Here is an 18,457-nt window from a genome sequence, read left to right as displayed (position 1 = left end):
GCCTCGGCTTAGATACACAAAATCATATCATTTCCATCTTAAGTTTAGTCAAAATCGTCTCAGTTTAAAATTGATATGAACGTAACGGCTTGCCTTAATCAAAAAGATTCACAAGGGTTGATATGGTATTGAGTGTAGCCCGTGGCATTATAAGTTCTCAATACTCATCAATAATATTGTAGCGTTTCTTTCGTCTTGATTTCTATGTATTTATAATTGTAGCTCCTCGGCCACAATTGACCTCGGCGAAATCGAACGAAATCGCTCATTTTGAATTCTAAAACGGAAACTGTATCAAAAAATTATTTGTATCACAATATTATCAGATAAAATAATATTTTGTTTCGATATATATTGAGGTGTGTTATTGTGGTGTATTGAGTAAATGCTGCTATATTTGTGAACCACATCACATCAGATCATTTGTCAACCTAGAATCAATATGGCAATCAGTGTAATGCCTCGGCTTGATCAAAGAAACTTGCTTGCTTTCGAGACGCTTGTCAAATTATTGCAGCCTACAAGCCAAAATTGAAAAATTACAGAATATATAGATTACTGAATGATAGAGGCTGCCATAAAATAATATGTGGCATGTAAGATAATACCATCGGGAATATGCGCTAAATTTTTAGGTGCACTTAGGAGAGTAAGGAATGACCGCAGCATCAAAGCGTATTAATCTAACACTAGTTGTCCAGAGATGATGAAATGAGATGCCCCCATCATCAGCACAATTACGCATTCGGAAAAAGTAAGGTTGAGAACTAGAGTTGCAAAAAGAAACATTATTGGAGTTTAGAAAATACAAAAAACTTTTGGTCACGGCACAACCTAATCTATACTTAAAAGTAGCATTAAGTATCTTTCATCACACCTTTTCAAGAGTATCTAATGTTTGGATGCAAGACTTTGTGAAGTAACACAAGATCGAAATACTGAAGCCCTAAAGGCTGAATGAAATTACAATTTGCATCGCCAATGGGAAGAAGCACTGTTAAGAAAAACCGATTGTAATTGCGAAAGAGATAAGAAAATACACTATTCGAATACGTTTGCCTTTTTTAAGGCATTTTAAGACAACATCATAAAGAGTTCTTGAGTGCTACCAACGTGTTTTATGATTTTGCTAATATCGCTTACACAATTTAAAATGAAAGTATCTCGAGTGCTTACTGCTTCTTGCATTGGTTGTCAAAACATTATAAAACACATACAGTGAATTTCACTTAACATTAGAAGCGTCATCGTCCCATTTTTATCCTACTGGCAAGTTTGGTCGTCTATAACTTTTCATTTTTTTAAAATTATATTGTATTTATTAAATTCAAGATGTTTTCTTAAAAACAAAAGTAAATGAGAAATTAGTGATTTACCTAGAATTGCCGCCGGGTCGTTTCTGTCTTGTCAGATTCTAAACTATAATTAGATGTGATTTTATTGCTCTGGGTGGACAAATATGGTCAAAAATTTTTGATGGGTGTTGACAAAGATGAAAATTATGTAATAAATGCGTTCCTTTACCTTGGAAAAGATGATAATAAACCTAATGACGAGCGTTTAGGCGACTTGGTGGTGAAGAAATTGATGGAACCTTACATCAATAATGGCAGAAATGTTACTTGTGTCAACTTTTTTACTTAATTATCATTAGGGGAATATTTAAAGTCTAAAAACACAATCAATTATGGGCACAATCAATAGAGCTCGCAGAGAAATAGCTGTTGCCGTTAAGACCGCAAAAAAGGAATTATACAGTACGTCTAATCTAAAAACAAGTGCTGCAACTTTAACTGTTTATCAGGCTAAATCTAATACAAATGTTTTAATACTTAGCGCTATGCATCCAGATGTAATTATTATTACATCTGGACTTTAGTTCAAAGAAAAATCCTGAAAATGTTGAACTTATTCTACAACAGCTCGAAAAATGGAGTAGATGTTGTAGATTCGATGACCCAGAAATATACAGTAAAGGCGGCTTCTAGATATTGGCTAGTTCATACATTTTATAATTTGTTAGATTTGGCGGCTATAAACGCATGGGTTTTGTATAAAATTATCAATAACAGCAAAATTAAACGTAGACATTTTTTTTTGCAACTGGGAGAAGAATTGGGAACACAGAATATGAATAATACAAAAACAGCCATACCTATAGAAATTCCGGAAAACATACCAGAAAGACAAGAAAAGCGTAAAAGGTGTCAGGTCAAGTCAAAATGCATGAGTAATAAGTCATCTGTGAAGTGGCACTTGTGCAAAAAAAACTGTCTGCAATAAATGCAAATTATAATGGGACAAGGGAGATCGTAATTTTCGACGCTTCTAGTATTAAGATGCAATAAATAAAAATATATTTCCATAGAAACCAGAGTGTACTTACTTTGTCCCATATAGAATGTAACATGTCATTATAATTTGGCATTACAGCAAAACTTCGATGTAACGGATCAATACGGGGTACGCATAATGTCCGTTATAGCTCAATAAAAATGTACAACAATCTAGCGCTGAATAACAAATAAAACTAGACTAATACTAGCACTAGAACTAACACTAGACCTAGAACGGCTGGTAGATGGTAGGTAGCACTAGTTAGTATAAAATATCACTAAGTTGCATATTTTTAATAAAAATGGAAAAAGTAAAAACTTTTTGTGAGAAATAACAAAATACTTAATTTATTTCAATAAATAGACATGTTTCGAAACAAATGACGAACAAATTTCATCTTCAGTACTTAAAAATAATTACAAAATGATGGAAAAATTTTTTTTTTAAATATGTTGGGAATAGGTCTGAATTCTAGTTATTTTTCTTAAAAACGAAATACTTCTAAAGAAACTTTTTTACAAAATCAAATTAAATCCTTAAATTTCTTGGAAATTAACTTCTTATTTTCTTTAAATAAATTATATAAAATAAATTAAGTATTTTGTTATTTCTCACAAAATGTTTTTACTTTTTCCATTTTTATTATTTAATTCTTGAGAAATATGGAGAATTTCATGCCTTTTGCATATTTTTATTGAGCTAAAACTAGAACTAACACTAGACCTAGAACTAGAAACATTCTATACTAGTTAGTTCTAGTTTTACACTAACTCTATCACTAGAACTAATACAATACCCAGAACTAGAATAATTCGGGTTTAATCGTCTTGAGAGACGTGCGGAATTCGAATGTTTCTAGTTCCAAGTCTTGTATTAGTTCTAGTGGAGGTGCTAGTGTAAAACTAACACAAGACTTAGAACTAGAATCATTCCGGTTTAGCCGTACTGAGAAATGTGCGGCTAAACCCGAATGTTTCTAGTTCTAGGCCTAATGTTAGTTCTAGTTTTACACTAGGACTATCACTAGAACAAACACAAGATCTAGAACTAAAATCATTCCGGTTTAGCCGTCTTGAGAGACGTGCGGCTAAAACCGAATGTTTCTAGTTCTCGGTCTAGTGTTAGTTCTAGTTTTGCACTAGTACTAACACTAGAACTAACACAAGACCTAGAACTAGAATCATTCGGGTTTAGCCGTCTTGAGAGACGTGCGGCTAAATCCGAATGTTTCTAGTTCTAGGTCTTGTGTTAGTTCTAGTTTTAACTGTCATTCAGCGTTAGATTGTAGTGTATTTTTATTGAACGAAAAATAGAAATGACATAAAATTTTAGTAACCTTACATCAGAAAATTTTTTAAAAAAATGTAGAAATAGTTTATTAAGAAAATTTAACTAATAACATTAATCTAGATATCCGAGATCGTCAAGTACCTCGAAGTACCTCGAATTATTGGAGATGTACACAAATTTTTGGTTTATTTGTTTTATTTTGTATGTAAACTTAATTTACGGTAATAATTCGAGATACTTAACGAACTCGGATATCTATCTCTATTCGGGTTTAGCCGTCTTGAGAGACGTGCGGCTAAATCCGAATGTTTCTAGTTCTCAGTCTAGTGTTAGTTCTAGTTTTGCATTAGTACTAACACTAGAACTAACACAAGACCTAGAACTAGAATCATTCGGGTTTAGCCGTCTTGAGAGACGTGCGGCTAAATTCTAGTTTTAACTGTTCTTCAGCGTTAGATTGTAGTATATCTTTATTGAACGAAAAATAGAACTAACACTAGACCTAGAACTAGAAACATTCGGGTTTAGCCGTGCGTCTCTTAAGACGGAACCTCAGACTTATCATAAGGACGTCACCTTTTCCAAGCAAAACTTTTCCTTTGGAAAACTACCCAATACCTCTACTAGTAAGGTATGTTACGAGTTATGTATAAATGGTATTAAAAATATTGATTCTATTGAATAATGATGAATGGTGTTAAAATGGCTAGGTATTAGTGGAAACACAAAAAAGACATCTATCGGATATTTTACTTATTTTTTGGTTTTCACATGAAGGTTGATAAATATCCTTGCGGGAACAGTTCGTGAATCGTACGCCGAACGGATATTTACGGTCGTCGGTAAATTTATGGTTCATTAATGTTGTTGGGGGAGAGATTTGCATTCGGCTCCGGGAATAATTGCGATGCGACGCGAGGAAACGAACTGAGTAAGAGAGAGAAAACGAATCGAAACGAAAATATAAGAACGAACGGGGTCGGGATGATAAAAAACGTCGGCGATCTACCGGTTATTTTCGCTAATTGCCCCGGTTATCTGGACCAGGATCTTCGGGGCGCTCGAATCTTATCGCGCCGGCAGAATTGAAGGAAATACCTGCGTCCATCCGGACCTTTCTCTATCTCTTTCGGTTGTTGTCTCTTTCCGGCTTTTTTTGCCGCCTTCGAGTCGTCTTTCGGAATGGCAATGTATTGTATGGTTGGATCGCGTGAATTCGAGAGAAAATGACCACCAACTAATGAATATTCACGGCGGAGTCACCGGGAATGTTTGCCGGTTGTTTTGACAAAAAATGCCAAATTGATCTTAAAACCCATTCAGGAAATTCTATCTCCATCCAAGAATAAACGATAATATCAACATCTTTCTAAATTGCATTCAAATATATTAACTAAACGACCTTTACGCATTTATTTATTTATTTACATATAAAATCAATTTCAAATAACATTTAAAATGACAACTAAAAACATCAATAAAGTGTAAGGATTATTGATCAAAGAGAACTTGGGTGATTTGCAATTGAATAATTCAAATGTTCAAAATAATGTGGAGTTTGCAAAAAAAAATAAAACGATTTAAAGGTGACAAAGAAAAGAACGGGTTCTTTCTTGAAAAGTGAAGATTCTGACAAACAAGTAAACCGGTACCAATAAAAGGTGCTGCGACCGCGATCTGTCGGTACGGTACCTACAGTGTGGGGGTCCTCACAACGATGAAGGTGCAGGTATCGCGCCCGCGGCGGCCCCTTTGATCTCATTAACACGCACCTCTACATACCTCCGCCAGGACTGAGTCTCGACAAAAACGAACAAGCCGAACCGACTAATTACTAATACCGAAAGAGCAAGTCCCAAAATTGAACAGAGACGGATCTAACTCTCTATAATTAATTATTAAGTTAAAAGGGTATTGAATTAGAAACAAAAAATGATTCGTTGGTAACACTAAAATGATCTTATTTCAGTGGTTCTCAAACATTATTAACATGTCATGAATGAGATTGCAAATTATTACACATTTTCTCTCATCATTCGCAATTCCAAGTTGAACTATGCTTAAAATCCTTTCACCACAAGAAAGAACAATACCCAATTGGTTGCGTTTAGATGTAATTTCATCTAAAAAGACAATTAGCGATTTCATTAGACTTTCTCCATTAAAATGTAAGCTCATTTCCCGCTAGATAACTCAATAAGATTCTCTTCTCTCTGTTCTTGTAAATTTAGCTATGGTAAGTTCTTCTCAATCCATTTTAGAGGCGATGGGATTTCTCTTCATGCAGTGAGGTCTAAGCAGGCAAAAATTGGCTGGTGAAGTTGTAAGTGTCACTAGTAAATGCTTACAAGTCCAAGCCGATATTGCGGCTAAACTGGTAAGGCAAAATTTCTCCAAAGTAAGCACATCAAATTGTAAGGAGTTGAACCTCAAAACAACACAATGTTTAAAATACAATCACACACCAAAACGATCTCAAAGCAATCCAAATCATAATCAACTCAATTCCAAAGTAACCCAACTGTTAAATGAATTCATTATTTGTTTCAATTTCAGGCGAATCTCGTCTAATAATACTGAATTCTGCGTCGTTGCTTCCCAATATAGGTGTCAAAAACTTTTATTACTTCATTTGATGCAACAAAACCAAGGTCGCCTGCGTCGATCACGATTTATCCTTAACAATCTTTTGCAAATAACGGTGATATATCTTTGTCACCTTAATATACAATAGTTACACTGTCAAAATGTTTTATTCCTTTATTTGATGATGAACAAAAGCTAAAAGTAACTCAACCACAAAGCAATCATGTACCAAAGCAAGTTCATCAAATGCCATAGCAACTAAATCACAAAGTAATCGAAACGTAAAGCAAGTCAAAGCAACTCAACTCTAATGCAAGATCATCAAATCGCAAATGAACGCAACGTCCCAAAACAATTCAATCCCACAGCAATATAATCTCAAAATAACCCAACCCCAAAGTAACCCAACTCCAAAGCAGCTTCATCAAATTCTAAAGCAAATGAATCCCAAAGCAATGTATCCAATTAAGTAATCAAAACCCCAAGCAACCCAATCCAAAAGTAAGTCAACCTCAATACAATCTAACCCCAAAGTAAATCAAGCACAAAGTTATGCGACTTAAAAATAGCTTGAATGGGATTGGCGAAAGGAGAACTTCCGCACCTTAAAACCGGAACATGTTGGCTAAGATATGACAACTACTACAGAAGGTGCCTCCAGGTTAGGGGTAAAAAGACTCGTAAGAAGAGTGTTTTCAGAACTGACCCAAGCAACGAAGTAAGAGATATGCGATTGATATTCTAGTAATTCAGGAGATAAGATGGAAAAGTCTCGAAATGAAGAAAGACAAGGAATATGCGGAGTTAGATTCATAATAACTAAAGGAATCCGGTGATCAGTTTTTTAATTTCATCCAATATCTAGCAGATTATGAATCATAAGAGGGAAATTCCACAGCACATCTTTTATCAATCTAACTGTGGATGCGGAAGACCATGTTGCAGAAAGCTTTTGATGACGCCCTCGGAGATTTTAATGCTAAACTTGGCCAATAGGACTGAGCCTCCAGCTTCAGCTTGCATGAAGAGACAAGTAGTAACGGACTCAGAGCTGCACAATTTGCTACTTGGTTCCTACGGAAAATAATATAGGAACGTGTCAGATACTGGAAAGTATTACTTAATAATATCGATAAGAGCAAATCTCAAACGAAGAAAAATTGGAAATATTCAATTATTACATGACTCTGTGTGAATTACCGATATATCACGTTGTTAAATATACCATATAAGATATTATCAAATGTCTTAAACTATAGACTAGTGGAGTATAGAGAGGAAATTCTGGGTGAGTATACAGTCCGGTTTTCAATAGTGTTACGAAACGAGACATGTAAAATGATCTCCTCCTATTAGAAATATCTATGAAATGTCAGAAGCAACCTTAGCCGATTCTAAGGCTGCGGAGTTGACGAAGAGTTAACATCAACATTTAGCATTGATACACACACCAGTATGACAGGATGTGCTATCAGCTACACTGTTCAATCTGATGTTAGAACCAACCATCGCAGGTATACGTCAACGCCAATGACATAGAAGTGTGAGAGGATTGAGTGAAACCTTAAACCGTATGGGCCAGCGAAGCGCATGGCAATATTGCCATGTATTAATAAATACATGACATGTAAATACAAGTCAGTGGTTACAATGGCACACACAGTAACGGAAAAACTGTCCAAATCTGGAATATTGGGCAAAATATAAAACAAACAAAGCCTTATTAGACCAGTAATAACACTGGTTGCGAAGTTTGAGCCTTAATAATCACAGAAGAATAACTTCTTAGTATGTTTGAGCAAACAGTCTTGCGGAAAATATTTGATGCTTTACAAAGTCAGGAAGGTTCTTGGATATTACGAATGAATCACGATTTAGGCCAATTAATGAATGGTGTCGATATTGTCAGTTATTAAAAGTAGGAGAATGATTTCTGATGGATACGTAGAACGAATGAACGATGGGAGAATAACAAGGAGAGTTGCAGGTTGATGACCAGTTGGTCGAAAAGCACGAGGTAAAAAAATTGATGGATAATGTGGACGAATATTTGATATTGAAAGTTAGAAGACTAAAACCCACCAGGGGTTGTAACCCCGGAAGAGCAAGAAGTTCTCCTCAAACAAAAGGATTTTATATCTTAATAAGATCTAGTATATTTGACGTCAAAACTTCTTCCATTATCTTCAAAAGGTGTCACCAATAACCATGCAGTTTATTGAAAATATCGGCATCAATTTTCTGCAACTTTTCATTCTTCTCCTTTAATAATAAAAGTTTCTTACTGCAATTCGAAAGCACGCAACGTTTAAATGGACGAGATTTGATTTATAATATTTACCACATTCATCACACTGAATTCACACATTTTAACACCTGGTTCAGTGTTAGACTCAGATGGTTTGATGCAAGAGCTTTTTTATGAATAATACAATGAGTTCACAGTGCATTTGGTGATGTGCTTCGAGTAAGCACGTGTAATCTTTCATAGTAAACAGATATGTAGCGAGTTCCATCAGTACAGATATCTACTACTAAGAATCTCGAACAGATTCTGAACCATCGTTCCAGCAGGGAGATTTTTACAAAAGAGACGGTGTTTTTTAATAATTTGGAGAGCAGAATACACCAATTAAAACCGTAGACGACACGTGAGCAAAAAATAATACTCTAAAGACCAATAGGTACGCTGAATATCTTGAAGAGATTTTCCAGCCAAATCAGGGTGAAGATATTTTCGACCGGGAAAATCTTCTTTAGGAGGAAGGCGAAAGATATTAATTCGATAAAAAGCTCCAGGGAAAATACATCTTAAAAGATTGAAAATAAATACCAAACAATCTCTTTGAAGCCAAACTGATAGAGAGTGACAACTATTGATCAGATTCACAGAATCACAATTATGTATAATTGAATAGTTGTTGGAAGAAACAAAAGATTGTTTCGTTGTATTCATATTTCATTGTATCACAAACAAGCTTTTTATAGAGTAGCATGCTACACTCAAATTATGAACTGATGACTTGATGAACACCCTAACAAAAACCCGATTTAAGATTCAGGGGTATGCTGATGACCTTGTAATAACAATCCGAGGTAAATATGATACAATCATAACTCAACTAATGCAGAAAGCCCTACTCCTCACCAGTAGTTGATGTAGAAGCAATGGGCCTTTCACTCGGAGAAGGAAGCTACAAATAAAAGCACATTCCGTTGAAAGCAGAACTATTAACTTCAAAACAGAAGTTAAATACCTAGGGGTAATACTAGACAGTAAACTAACCTGGAACTCACACTTAGATAAGGTGAGGAAAAAGGCCATCATGGCAAACCAGATCTGCCGCAGGCTCCTAAGAAGGAACTGGGGTCTCAAACCACGAATGGCTCATTGGACCTACGTACCAATAATCAAACTTGTCTGAAGATCAAACTTGTCGTCTTTGCAATGACGAGTCAGAAACAGCTGAACATATACTGTGCAATTGCGTCGCCAGAGGCCGTCTAAGACACAAAATTTTCGGTAAAACTCTCTTGACACCTACCGACATAAAGGTTCAGGATCTCAAGGCAATACTAAGGATCATCAAGGACCTACATTTACCCTAAATCTTTGGAGGCCTAAAGTTACAATAGATCTTATAGGTCGCGGAAACGAGAGGGGCCGCTCCCCTCAGCCCGGCAGCAATAATAATAATAATTTACTCTAATTAAGAAAGATATTACCTAGCCACTTTTGCAATATTGCTGATTAATAGTATTGCAGAGTTAATGAGCAATTAACGCAGAAGTACTACAAGGTACTGTAATATGATAATAGTGGCTATGAGCAAAGATTACTAAGAAGAGGCAATAAATCTGCAAACAGCAAATAAACATATAACAATATTTCACGATATAAAGAGTTTGAGAAACACTGTCTTATTTCGTACGAACAAGATGTTTTAAATATATTTAGTACCTTTTTTTTTAATTTCAATTTTTAATCCTTGTAATATGACTGGTTTTGAAATGTGAAAAGAAGCCGGCTCTGCGTGAAAGTAGTCATCGTCTCAGAGAGATTGCAGAATGCCGACCTATAAGAGATACGTCAAGTCATCTCTTCTCCCCACGGAAGGAGATATTAATTTCACGCGGCACCCGCCACGACTGCAATACCTTCGTCTTCTTCTTCTTTTCCTCGTGCTGGTGCTATGCATCTGATGGACGGCACGTCAATCTTCTCTACGGCGGTGGACGCGCACGTGCATCAGCTTTTTTTCTTTACACCGAATTGACACTTTACGTCACCTTGAATAGAGGCACAATTCATTTTTAGGTTTTTTTATAAGAAGCAAATTCGAGATGATTTAATCAGAAGCTTAAAGAGAGATCTTTTTTTTTTAAAGCTACCATATCATGGCAATGTTGTTATTTAGGTTTGATACTTGTTCTTCATTGCTCAATATTTTGGAAATCTTGGTTTTGTGTTGTCTATTTTGGCCATAAAATATTAGACGTTTTAATGTTTCGAAAATGCAAAGTGAATAGTTTTTGTCTTTAGTTTATTATAATGGTTAAGGTAGATATTTAAAGAATTTGGATGTAATAGCTGTTTTATTTTTTTGTGGTGATCGAGTAGAATTTATTTTTTAGGGAAGAAAAGTTGGGCATCCATAGCCAGAGAAGAACCGGAGTCTGGTGGAGGACGACGCCAAGGTAGAGACAAGACGGGTTGAAGGAGCGTTGTGATAAGGCCGGCGCCGGACTTCGGCTCGGAATGTCGGATTACACGACCAACTCGGACCGGATTAGAGTCGGCACTCGTAACCCGTATTACGGTTTACGGAGAAGAGAGAAGAAAAGAACCTATAACGGGGCAACCCGAGACGCACCCGGAGGCAAATTTAAATATATTTCCATCCAAATCCCCCAAATAAAAAAACCTCATCATCCATATTCTCCTCTTTCCTCCGCATCGCCTTATTTATTTATTTTACATCGCCCTATTTACCACGGCTACTTAGTAATCCAGTAGACGAAAAGAGGTTAACAAAACAAAACCGATTAATATTGAGACCCTCTCGAAATCTCAATGTCGTCTCGCGACTTTATTTATGCGCTAATTATTTCGGTTGGATGAGGATGAGGTGACCTGTCGCCGACCCGAAAACAAGTCAATTACGGTAAATTACAAGGTTTTTAAGGTGAAAAACAGCGGCAATAAATTTCAACGGCTAACGGCCAATAAAACAATTACGGGCTACGAAGGAGTTGAAGATCGACCGCGCCACCTAAAACGCCGTACGAATGCAAATGAGACTTCAACCGAACGAAACAGAATCTTCGTTATTCGAAACGTTCTCCAATTCACTTCTTTGTCTCTTCATTCAACAATTCGATTCTGTTGATCCAACTCAATTTATAATTTTTCGAACCCAAAAGCAATCTTAGTAAACACTTATTTGATATATGATTCTAACACTTTTGAAACACTAACACTAAAATTGATAAAGTGCAGGAAGTTTTAAGTTTTCTAATCGAGGTCACCGCTACAATTAAAAAGATTTTCTTGTAAAACCAATTATATCGATAGCCAGAAAGTCGTATGTATACAAATTACAAATTGAATATTGAAAAAGACTCTCTAAAATGATGGGAGAATCTTTAGATTTAGAAAATGCGCTTCGCCCATTAGATAAGACTATTTGAACAGATGCGGATAAAACAGAGAAGAGATAAATTCCCGCGGGAAGAATTTCGCGTTTACGGTTATGGCCGTCGAGGATATCACGTTTTATGACCGCCGAAGCTATGACGGCGGTCTCGTACCTCAAAGAATCGTTTTTCTGCTGCCGTTTTAGGTCGCGCCCATTGGTTAGCCAACAGCGAACTCCTCCGGATTTGCATAGTAGCAACGGCCGGTAAGGCACAGTCTGAATTAATGCCCGACTACGGATACATTATGCTAATTGAGAACTGGGGAATATGCTGCGAATCGAAGATTTCGACGACGACGAGACACATTCGGCACTTGCATTGCAATAAACTTGAAGATGCATTTGGCATATGGCGCGGAGTACATTGAAAACTTTTCTTCACAACGACACTCAGCAGCCGCTACTTTCCGTTTCTTACGACTTGATGTCCGTTCGAAAGACGTTTACCCATTTCGCGATCTCGTCTTACTTAAATTTGTTACTGACATTTTCACTTGAAATTTCTACATTAAGACGTTTTCGATAAACTACAAAAATATATTGATTTTTCAATGTGGAATAAAATCAAGAAATTTATATATTCTATTTAGGAATACAATTCAAACCATTTTTTGAACTCCGAATAGAACCAAAACAAAATGAATATAAACGATTTCGACTAAGCCGAGATCGTTTGTGGCCGAGGCGCTACATCAATATCACATCGATTAAAAGAATATAACAAATTTTTCATTAAAATGTGGTATATTTATTTCGAGTTTTAGAATAGGAAGTGCATGGTTTAAAATGTTTTAACCAAGGTCGTTTGCGGCCGAGTCGTTACATCGATGCCAAGTTGATACAAAACCTGAACACCTTTTAATAATAATTGCTGATGTTTTCAGGCAGCATTGCAATATAAATATTTTTTTATTCATGTTTGGAGCTTACTTTCCGGTTTAGAACAAGAAATGCATTAATTAAAATAATTAAGCCGTGGTCGCTTGCGGCCGAGGCGCTACATCGATATCATATCGATAAAAAACCGAGTTAAGTGTGTATACTTTTTCGGATTTCAAAATAGGAAGTGTATGGTGTAATGTAAAGGATGATCCAAATTAAGCTTTAAGATTCGAATTGCGCGTCATTTTCGTTCAATGAATGTGGGAAGCACAGAATAACCAGAAGTGACACTGGTGGTATCCCTCCAAATCTGACGTCATATTATAGCGAGTTGCCAAGGTATTGCTGCTATTGGTGGTAAAGATTTTGATACCGCCAGTGTCACTTCTGGTTATTCTTTGCCTTTGGTAACTCGCGATAAGATGGTGGATTTTAAATCGAGGTCACAAAATGAGGTGCCGCCAACATCAAACGAATCGACGTAAGTGTCATTTCTGGTTATTTTGTGGTTGGAAGTTTGTATTTTAAAAGTTGGCATCTAAACACATGGAAAATTCATCTACGTCTACTGTGCAGCAACGCGTAAATATAGTACAAGTTTATTATGAAAATAGACGATCAGTTACGATTACGCGAAGAAAACTTCGACGACTGTTTGGACGCAATAATGTCCCAAGTGAGAGTGCAATTAGTGATCTAGTGCAAAAATTTGAAACAAGTTGTATGGTTATTTAATACACCAAGAATTCGCTATCAACGCAGAAGTCGTTCAGATGAAATATACGTGATAGTGTGCAAGAAAAACCAAGAACATCAATTGAAACTTTCAATGACTTAAAAAAAAACCTGCAATTAAATAAATTCAGCTGACTTAAGAACTTAAGCTAGCGGACCACCAGAAACGCCGTACATTTGTGAACTGGGTTTCACAAAACAAAGAAGTGGATGCTGATTTTTGCAAGTAAATCGTATGGAGCGATGAGGTCCATTTTTATTTGAATGGGTGTGTGAATCGCCAAAATTGTCGTATCTTGGGTAGTGAAAATCCACATGTTATTCAACAAAAACCAATGCATCCAGAAAAATGCAATGTGCAAGCCGGTAGCGCTATTACTGTCAACGGTGTATGCTATCTGGAGAAGTTAAACACCTTTTTCTTCAATGAAACCAATGATTTGAACTTAAATGACACGTGGTTTCAACAAAATAGAGCCACATGTCACACAGCACGTGAAACAGCCACTTTACTTCAAATCAAATTTCTTGGTCATGTTCTTGTCATGGGGTCAATTGGCCAGCGAGGTCTTACGATCTAACCCCACTAGACTTTTTCCTCTGGCGTTATTTGAAGGAAAGTATCTATGTCAACAAATCCGCTACGAAAGGAGAACATCAAACGCGAAGTTATTAAAATCGAACCGTATTTATGGGAACTTGTTACAGAAAACTTCGCTAAAAGAATGGTATCATGTGAGCAGAGTTGAGGGATTGAGGAGATTTGGGCGACATCATATTTCATACTAATTGTCAAGTCTATACTTTACACTATTAACAATAAAATTCGGATTTTTCCAATATTTTCTGTTTTATTCAAAGAACAAATCCTATAGTCCAATGGGGATCACCCTTTATTTAAGCCAAGGTCGCTTGCAGCCGAGGCGCTACAAATTGATACAAAACCTAAACAGCTTTCAAGAATCTGTGATATTTTTCTGGCAGCATTCTAAGATAAATATTTTTTTTATTAATGCATGAAACTTTACTTCTCGCTTTTCAATAAGAAATGCATTAATTAATGTGATTAAGCCAATGTCGCTTGCGGCCGAGACGCTACATCAATACCACATCGATGCAACCCTGAGCAGTTATCAATGATATTTGTCTCTAACAGCAATACATCTCCATTGCCTGCTTATTTTACCCCAAATACATAAAGTTCAACCCCTCCATAAAAACTCAATATGTTAATTATCTCCATATTTAACTCCAATTTTTGGATTTTTGGCGCTAACCCCAGTTAACTCGGGCGAATCTAAATTTTATGTTCCGTTTGGTTTAAGCTCGAATGTACAACTTTTGGCAATTTATCCGTTCATACCATGAAAATGAAGGAGGAGCAAAAACGAAGAGGGGAAGTGGTAAACAAGCAAGTAGCACAGAATAACCAGAAGTGACACTGGCGGTATTCCGCCAATTCTGACGCCTTATTATAGCGAGTTGCCAAGGTATGCCGCTATTGACGTTAAAGGTTCTGTGCATTTGGTAACTCGCGATAAGCTGGCGGATTTTAAATCGAGGTCACAAAACGAGATGCTGCTAACATAAAACGAATCGACGTCATTTCTGTTTATTCTGTGCTACTACTGGCACTAATCTATTGTAATAGATTAGAATGACACAATTTCAGAAAACGAGACAAGAAGGTTTTCTTCCATCTTTTAGATTTAGCGTTATGGAACTCATTTCTAATTTACAGAAAAGGAGGAAAGAAGAAAACGCCACTGCTATATAGGATGACAATTCTGCATTCCTAACCAACCAAGGTGGGTTGACCTTTGAAAGTTTTTCTTCGTCAGAGACTTACGGGACGACATTTTATTGATTGTCTTTTAGTAACTAAAGAGAAAGAAAATCCTACTTTGCAGACTGTGAGCATTGCCCCGACTGCGATATGTCTCTGCTATGTGTTTTCGAGAATCTATCACCTAGAAAAATGTATGTTTTTGATATACTTACTTATTCTTGGTATTCTTTATATGTCATAAAAGCATAAATAAATATTTGTAGTGCAATAACACTACTTTCTTTTCTTAATTTTTTTATGAACGTGTTAAATCGTGATTGAGCATCAAGCAAACTTTGAATTTTTTTTTTTCACGAATTTTAACTTTTTTTGAAAATCTGAATCCTATTTTTCTATTAAAAGACAACAACGAGATAACAAAAAAAATTCGGTCCTGAAGTGGTTAAAATAGTAATGCGCGACTTTTGTCATCTCTTTGACCTCAATGATCTGATTTATCTTTACTCCCTTTTCTCTGGTTCTGCACTCTTACTATAATCCCCAGCATTCTATCCTTTGCTGAGTTCTCCAAATCCTCAAAATGTGCAACGAATAAATAGGGTGATACTTTGAATGAATGCCAAAATCTTTCTCTGTCACTGTCACCAAAACATTTAAGAATACATTTCCTTGAACCTGTCTGTTAGATAATCATGATTTCTCATTCTGTTTAACTTTCCACAACATTCTTTATTAATATCATCCAATTGGGTCTACAATTTACTTTTTTGTCGAATTCTTCTAATTTTCAAAATAAGGCATCAACCCAACACAACCCAGAAGTTACTAAAATATAAAGAACTCCGTCCTATGGAACACCACGCAATACATCCCGCATACCAAAGTGTCTATTAACACTCTTAACAAAGAAGTACTCTTTCCAGAGGGGTGTCCGAATCTAGGATTTAACCTTGATTTTATCGTGTGAACCTTTATTAGATATTTATTTATATTCTTGCATCTTCTATATCTTAGTTATTTAGGTCAAAGTTAAACCAAGGTCACGGAATACTAATTGTTACAATCAAGTTCGCACAGATTGAGTTTAGTTACCTAAAATTAAAATATATAATAAATGTGAAAGTTTAATTATTGAATGATGTGTAATAAAATTAATGCGATAAAACCTGGTACTTATTTATTTAATACCTTCGGAACTACATAAAGTACATAAACCTCACGACGAATTACTAAGGTAATAGGTATTTCCCGGGTGATTCCTTTGCGTCGCCGGCCGATAAGATGCCGTTTTCCAACGGATACCTCACTAAAACCAACTTATTTATGACCCGGTCGAGTCATGTGAATTATTTCATGAATCGCGTAGTTACGAAGAGCGTGCGATAGATATGCAAATAACGAAGAGAACCGAGACGCAATCGCCAATCGTAATTTGTCTTAACACCAAGATTTCTTTCCGATTTTATTGTCTCTTTTGCGTGGTTTTCAATTCATTCATAAAATTCGCTACTTAAAAAGTGCCACATTGCAATCTTATTTTAAAATTAAAAATGTATGTACACATACATTAGTAAATCAAACTAAGTTTTAAAAAAAACGTAACATATTTAACAATTTCCATATTACCAACACTAAGAAATGAATATGTATTAGTTAGCTCTTAAGATGATGGTTATTTTGTACATGTTCTGTACACAGATGATCATGCAGCGGTGTCATAGTGGCCATGGCCTCTTTGTTTCTTTAACTTTTCTGTTTGAGTTTCGGCGACTTTTAACTTTTTTTTTGTTCAATTTTTGAAATGTTTTTCCAACTCAACCCGTTATCTTTTTTTGTCAACATTACCGCCTTCGTTTGTGTTTCTGGGCGGTGTCTTTAGCCGGTATTCAAATTCTTATTTGGCGATGTCCTCACTACATTCTATGTCCCGCGCCATCTCGTTGTAACATAGAGCCGCTTCTTAAAATACACATTAAAAATTTTTTTTAAATTCTTATATCTTAACTCTCGCAGAAGATAGAAACAAACTGGTTATAGTGATTATAAATCCAACAAAAATATTAAACCAGCAATCGTAAAACCGTTAAAGCGACGGTCTTAATGATAATTTAAAGATTTTGTAATATTTTTGCAACACATTAAATATATTGTATGAGAAAGTTAAAACGTGTACGATGTTAAAACGGCATTTTATCTTTTAATGAGTCCCGTTATCACTGTAGTTTCGGGAATGTTAGAAAACAGTATTGTAGGTAAATATTTCAAGATTTTGTGTTGCGTTTGTGTTTCTACGTAAATTACAAAGCTATGCATTTCCAATTTATGTTAAGTATGATTTGCACACGTGAGTCAAGAATTTTACAAGGTGACGACAAATAGAAAAAAATAATAAATTTTGAAATTGCGAAACTAACACAAAACCTAGCACTACAAACATTCGGAGTATCTTAAAGCAGCTAAACCCGAATGTTTCTAGTTGTAGATCTAGTGTTAGTTCTACTATTAGTTCAATAAAAATATACAACAACTTAGCGCTGAATAACAATTAAAACTAGAACTAACACTAGACCTAGAACTAGAAACATTCGGGTTTAGCCGTGAGTCTCTTAAGGACGGCTAAACTCGATTGATTCTGGTTCTAGGTCTAGTGTTAGTTCAATAAAAATATACAACAATCTAAAGCTGAATAACAGCTAAGACTAGCACTAGATCTAACACTAAACCTAAACCTAGAAACATTTGCGTTTAGCGATAAGTCTCTCAAAGCGGGTAAACCAGAATGTTTCTAGTTCTAGGTCTAGAGTTAGTTGTAGTACTAGTATTAGTTCTAGTTGTTATTAAGCACTAGCTTATTGAACTCAAGATCCGTAAAGCGTATTGTACAAAGTTGGCCAAACAGAGTGTTTCATTAGGAAAAAAAGGAAGGAATATACCTATTTGAGATAAATTACTTCGTTTCAGTCTCTAGCTCCCACTAATGTAATGTAGTTGTTTCGCAAATATCTGAGCCTATAACACAAATGCAAGCGCGCGTACTAGAAAGTTAATTAACTTTGACAATTCTTGATGACTTAAGAATGACAACTAAATGGCCGATAAAGTAGATAATAATTTGAAGATGTTAATGTTGTTTATTTAC

The 18,457-nt window shown here is 35.7% G+C and overlaps 1 protein-coding gene across 2 annotated transcripts in view; it reads right to left on the bottom strand.

The window, feature by feature from the left end:
- The window catches only part of LOC111415853 (LIM1_Isl and LIM2_Isl domain-containing protein tup), a 76,207-nt gene that overhangs the window by 43,259 nt on the left and 14,491 nt on the right, over window positions 1–18,457 (bottom strand). The gene's annotated exons all lie outside the window — the stretch shown is intronic.

The sequence above is a fragment of the Onthophagus taurus genome, chromosome 7, assembly GCF_036711975.1.
Source record: "Onthophagus taurus isolate NC chromosome 7, IU_Otau_3.0, whole genome shotgun sequence".
NCBI lineage: Eukaryota > Metazoa > Arthropoda > Insecta > Coleoptera > Scarabaeidae > Onthophagus > Onthophagus taurus.
This window is presented reverse-complemented; position numbering and strand designations above follow the sequence as displayed.